Source organism: Octopus bimaculoides, chromosome 2, assembly GCF_046866305.1.
Source record: "Octopus bimaculoides isolate indiv1 chromosome 2, ASM4686630v1, whole genome shotgun sequence".
Lineage (NCBI taxonomy): Eukaryota > Metazoa > Mollusca > Cephalopoda > Octopoda > Octopodidae > Octopus > Octopus bimaculoides.
The window spans coordinates 167933346-167939917 of record NC_142929.1 but is presented as its reverse complement, the minus strand read 5'-3'; the positions used below and the strand labels follow the sequence as shown (position 1 = coordinate 167939917).

The 6572-nt window shown below is 35.4% G+C and overlaps 1 long non-coding RNA gene across 1 annotated transcript in view; it reads left to right on the top strand.

The window, feature by feature from the left end:
• Positions 1-176: 176 nt before the first annotated feature.
• Positions 177-6572, top strand: part of LOC128247122 (uncharacterized) — a 71622-nt gene continuing 65226 nt past the window's right edge. Inside the window, exon 1 of the long non-coding RNA XR_008263547.2 lies at positions 177-293. This is a non-coding gene — a long non-coding RNA (uncharacterized LOC128247122). The remainder of the gene's footprint in view (positions 294-6572) is intronic.

Here is a 6572-nt window from a genome sequence, read left to right as displayed (position 1 = left end):
CCAAATGCGAATCTTCGGCTTTGAAAACTAGTTTAGAAAATCTAACTATCTAATACACCGAGGATATAGGAAGAAAAAAAAAAGAAGAAAGAAGAAAGAAGAAGAAAGTTATAATCGCTTAAAAAAGATTAAATACATGTAAAAACCCCGGAAACAGGCAAAGCGAGCAGCTAGGTCAGAATAGCAGACAACTACACAACTTGCTTGAACGGTGACAGTGTGAAGAGAAGGTAGTGAATACAACAGCTATCATTGTTCTCGACCGTCGACAAGTAGAAGTTTGTTTATGACAGGTAAGAGCAGTAGTATTAGTAGTAATAGCTTGTGTTGTAGTAATAACAGCAGCCGTACCAAGTAGCTCCAGGTAACTTCAATATAGCCACCGGCAGAAACTGATCTACACTACCTGATTTGAATAATTGTTTGAAGCTTTAAACGTGCCTAGTTTGAGCTGAATCGACAAAAGGATCGATAGGGTAAATAAAAGCATGTACCAATATCTCGCTCCATCTCTCTTTCTCTCTCTCTCCCTGTATCTCATACATGTGTGTGTGTGTGTGTGTGTGTGTGTGTGTGTGTGTGTGTGTGTGTGTGTGTGTGTGTTGTGTGTGTGTGCTCTCAAACATATAAGGAAAATAATTCTTTTTTACACGAGCTGACTAATAAATAATAAAGTTTAAAATACACGTGAAGTATTTAAGAAACTTTGTTTACGTCAATTTAACCTATTTCACAATTCCATGATTTTCAATAGTTGTGTGTGACAGCAAAGTGGAAAGATGTTGCAACTGTCTCATTCGCTCTTTTCTTATAAAAACATTTTGGCTCAAATTATCATCCTTTAAAATATAGTTTAATTGGTTGATGGTCGCTAGATAAGGCACAGAATTTGGTTAGTGTATTAGGGCTTCAGACTGTATGAATGATAATTGCGCCCAAAGATAGATTAAAGTTGTGTCAATCCAATGAATGCATCACGTGAAAGCACGGCAATAATGCATAGATATAGAGCTAAGTATATTCAAACACACGCAAACTCACACACACATACACCAATATTATAGATAAAATGAAATATAAGTTAAGGTCTGGTCTCCATATAAACGACAGTTAACCAATAACAAAATTTCTTACATTCTTTGTACCGATGTTAGAAAACGAATACTATTATTAGTATTATTGTTATCATAATTACTAAGGCGACGAGCCAACAAAATCGTCAACATGCCGGACAAAATGCTTAGTGACATAGCGTCCGTCTTTATGTTTTAAATTCAAACTCTGCCGAGATCAACTTTGCTTTTGATTCTACCGGGGTCAATAGAATAGAACCAGTTGACTACTGAGGTCAATGTAATCGACTTACTTCCACTACTGAAATTGCTGGCTTTGTGCTAAAATTTGAAATCATCATTATTAATATTAAGGCAACGAGCTGGCAGAATCGTTAGCACGTTGGGTAAAATGTCTAGCAGCCGTTCTGAGTTCAAATTCCACTGAGGCCGACGTTGCCTTTCATCTTTTTTGGGGTGGATAAAATAAGTACCACTTGAGTACAGGCTCGATGTAATCAAATATCCCCCTCCTAAAAATTTCAGGTCTTGTGCCTATAGCAGAAAGGATTATTTATTATTAAAGCAGCGAGTTAGAATTAATATTGCTTTTAAGGCGGCAGGTTGGCAGAATCGTTACCGCGCCGAAAAAAAAAATGTTTAGCGGTATTTCTTTTAGCTTTATTTAGTGAGTTCAAATTACGTCGAGGTCAAGTTTGCTTTTCATCCTTTCGGGGTCGATAAAATATGTATCAGTTGAGCACTGGGGTCGCTGTTATCGACAAGCCCCATTCCCCATAATTTCAGGCCTTGTTCCTATGGTAGAAAGAATTAATATTCCTTTCATTCACTCGACACTTTGTTGTTGTTCTGTCGGTATAGGATTGTCTGATATCCATCCGTAACCTGATATCAAGCCGTAATTTTAGGTAACTGGCACATCTCTTGTTCTTGCAATGCCAAGCAAACAGGTTTTCCGTAGAAATTCACCTCGATATCCAAGAAATAACCATTTAATCTTCCTACTAGTGTTACTAACACTCATATCATAACTGAGATAATTGCAGCTTTACAATAATTCCAAAGTTTCTGAGATTGGTACTTCTTGTTTTCTCACATTCTTTGACTACAACTGTTATATCAGACGGATAAGCAACATTGATTTAGTAACACACTTTTACATCTTTATTGAGTACAACCATATCTCACTCTGAATGGTCTGCTTATCAATTCTTTCAAATTTTATATCTCATAGTACGTTTTATAGTCATTTTTTTTTTTGGTTTATATTATGTTCGTAGTATATTTAAATAAGAATGATTTTAAAGATTCGACAATATGCGATTGTAACAAATTTGTCATGTATCCAGTTTTTACAAAAACAAAGCAAAAAATAGAAACAAAAACAACCTCTGAAATAGGAATTTTACATTCAAAGACAACATGCTCAACCGTCTCTACTCTTTCACCACACATTTTACATTTAATCGAGATCTTTTCCTTATCTCTATCTTTCCTGATTTATCTTGTACTGAAAGCTTGATCTTGCGCAACTAGGACTACACACTCCTCTGTCTCTTTCTTCATCTTTTCTGTGTTTGTCCACTAAAATGACTTTTGATCTCGATACACTTCAGTATTTTGAAAAATGTAGTTAATGTGTTTTCTGTTCATATCAGTGCTTTCTAGTTCAGAGAATACGTATTTCCTTACCTTCAGCGAACACCGCTCTTCTATTAAAAGCAACATGCTTCCTTAAGCTCTCTACTTTTACTCTCACACAATTTTTTCCACCAACCAATCCTCTTCTCCAATACTTTTTGTTGAAATACAGTTTATTCACATTTGCCTGTGCACGGCAAACTCTGTAGGTCATCACCAATTTCCTTTTATTTTCTATCCACCTTCTTAAGATCTTCCTTTATTCATTATCTTGGCGCTACAGTTCATGATGGTTGCTACTTTTAGATTTATGGCAGTGACGGTATTGTGCCATTGATTTTGGATTTTAATATCCTCCTCTACTGTCTGGGAATATTTTCTGATTTTGTTATTTTATCATCAGCTTTCTACACTCCCAGATATTTGTAGCCATCATCTATATCAGTCTCCGTATATTATCATCATTCCGTCATTTTCACGGTATTTCTCTTACTTCATCTCGAAGTCTCACGCTCGGAATATCAAACTCCATTCTGGTCCTATTGCTAAACACTCTCACTGCACTTACAAACGCATCCGATTGTCCCCCAGTCTTCCCATATATCTTTAGTCCTCCATGACGTGAACTATCACCAGGTTTTTTTATTTTGACTTTACCAAGTAAGTGTTCTCCTGATGTTAGTTCTGTTTCCCAGTTTCTCATACTATTCATATTCACTGACGTTGTTTTGGATTCTGAAGGCACTGAAAATTTTCAAAATTATAGAATGAGGGAACCATATCATATGTTTTTAAAATTATTTTTGTAATCGATCCACTTCCTTCCGAAAGTAGTTCGTCTTCTCTTGTAATTTCTTATCATTTTCTTATCGATTAATAGTTGGCCTTTTTGTTCCATTTGAATTTCTCCGGCACCCTTCCTCTTCATTAGGAATAGAATTTATCTTCAAATATACTTGTTAACAATTTCCATAGTAGAGTAAAAGAAGTTATTGCTCTTTAGCTTGAAGTCTCAGCATCCTTGCTTGTCATTCATAACGAAGGCTGTCTTGATTTAGCCATCCAATTTGGGATATTTCACTTCGAAGACATTCAACGGTTTAGTACTTAGCTGGCTCTTTTAATGTTCTTCAACTAGAACTCCTGAAGTTCATTTTACCAGGTTGCCTTCCGATTAAGTAGTTTGAAAGCTTCTTTCCCAATGACCCTCGGAGTGATTACTTTGTCAGCTTATGTTTTAATGGATTTAATGAGTTTTCTACATCGATTTGCTCTGCTTCTACACTATAGATACTTTTTTTTGGTCCATACACCATCCTGAAATATTCTGCTTCTAATACTTCCTAGTTGTGTCTTCTACACTCACTCTGAAAAGTATCCACAAGTCCTACCGAAAGACAACTGAAACTGCCAGCGTACTGATTTCGTTGATTCCCAGAGTCTCATTCAGGACGTCATTGCTTTTTCCCGCCACTGATCTTCTATGCAACGCCAAAATGGTGCTTCTACCAACTGTATTTGCTGATTAGCAGAGAGCTGTGAGTCATGTCGTTTATATCCACATTTTACTTTTAGTTCCTCGTTTAGTTTTAAGGTAACCTACAGCTATAAGTTATATGAAAACTAAATTATAATCTGGTTTGAAATAGCTCATGAGTCATGGCGATCTGTGTTGCGATATTCAGTTTTGTCCTTCAAGATCACGAAAGTTCAAATTTGGTCATTCATAGTGGCGCATTAGAAAATAACTAGTAAACAAGCCTGCTACGATTTAATGAACTAAACACATGTGAAAACTTGAAACTACTACTTCTACTACTACTACTACTACTACTACTACTACTACTACTACTACTACTACTACTACTACTACTACTACTACTACTACTTAACATGGACGAAATGCTGGAATCGTATGCAGTAAGATCGAATTAGCTCCCCGGCTACTACTCAGGGGTAATCCTACCTCCTGGTAATCTGGACACGATATCAAGTTACCGGTTGTTAAAGTGAGGAAGAGTGAGTAGTCTGAAATCGTTACACGAAAACTCCTTTAAAATATTCCTTGTATTATAATAAAGTGCTTAGAATTTAACAGCATTTTTACTCTGAATCAAAAGTATTTTAATATTCAGACACTTAACCCTTATATCTTCATTAAGGTTTAAAAAATTTTGATGCTTGCACTGTCGATGAATTGTCTTTCTTTATAGAATTCCACTTTCTGGAAATGTATTTCGAGCTGCTCAATACTCGCAGTTGTCATAAATTATAAAAGAATATAGTTACATTTGTAACATTTGAGACACTACAATAATTGAAAATGAAAAAAACAAAACAAAACAGTCCTCATCAAATACCAAAGCTGCCGGCACCACCACTGCCACCTACCCACACTGCCACCTACCCACACTACAACAGCAACAACATCATCATTGCTGAGAGCATTCTATAGCCATAAGATACCGTTAAAATAGGATGCCGAAATATATACCAGACAAATTTTAGTCGCAGTTTTGAGATAACTACCAATATTGCCGTTACTACTACTACTACTACTACTACTACTACTACTAACTCGTTTTTCAAGTCGACGAATGTTTATAGAGTAGTTATAGTCAAATGAATCGAACTGCTTATGTGCCTGGTACTAAGCACTTCCCACACCTTTACGACCGTCACCACAAATAGCACCGTTACCACGTCGCTAAAATACTGCTAAAAACACAAATTCCCCTCTAACCACACTGATATTGCTTTATCATCTGCAACCACTACTCTTAAGTACATGAATAGATAGAGACGAAATATAGCAAAACAATATAAAAAGACAATAAATATGATCTTTGTCGCGTAATCAATTTAGGCCGGAAGATATTTCGTCTGGTGGCGGTTGTTTGCTCACATGACTCAACAATAGACTACTTTCAATACTTTAATATATTTGCTAAACCTTATCTACGAAGTGGGAATTTTCAAAGAAATAATGAAGTGTTCGATCAATATAATTTGTCCAGACGAAGGCAAAGCTGTTATAGAAACGATGGTTTGCTGAATGAAATGCCTTGAAGTGATATATTTAGTTTAGTCCCTCTAGTTCTGACGTTGAGAAAAAGAAAATATAAGAGATGAAATAGCACAGCAAGTCGATAGAAAATATAGACTATGAGTTCTTGATACTAATATACTACGAGTTTAATCCATGAGTATATATACACGCTGCAAATAAATAATTAAATATACAAATTAAAATAAAAACAAAAATATAAAAGCATTCTTAGGCAATAATTTCACAGCGAGATAAATGAATATGGATAAGATTCTGTATACTAATTTATTCATAACCCACATTCTATTATTTTTATATATCCCAATGTGAGCAATAGCGTCATTGATTCCAGGTTTCCAAAGGCTAATCATTGGGTCAGTACATTTACAATGGCGAGAGTGACAATGAATCGTCTGCTCAACTCCGTCAGAAGAAATATCATGAGCAACCTTTGTTTTCTTGTCTATATTTATCTATTTCATCGAAATACATCAAAGAAATATTTATATACGTATATTCTTTAATATTTATTATGAAGCCGTTAACCTCTAAGAATCTGTCTGGTATAATTTTTATCTACATTTCAATATGTAATCTTTCGCTACTTTACTTTTACTTTGTAGCGACACCATTTCTTTTGCCGTTATTTTGGTTCACTCTTCTCATATGTGTTGTGATCAATGAGACATTTGTAGTTGGTGGAGCTAATTTTTCGATAAAGGCACGTGAAGATCATTTCTCTCTTTTTCACTTGAAAGCCATTTCCTCGACACTAGGGAGTCTTTCTTTGTTTCATTGGTTTACATAAC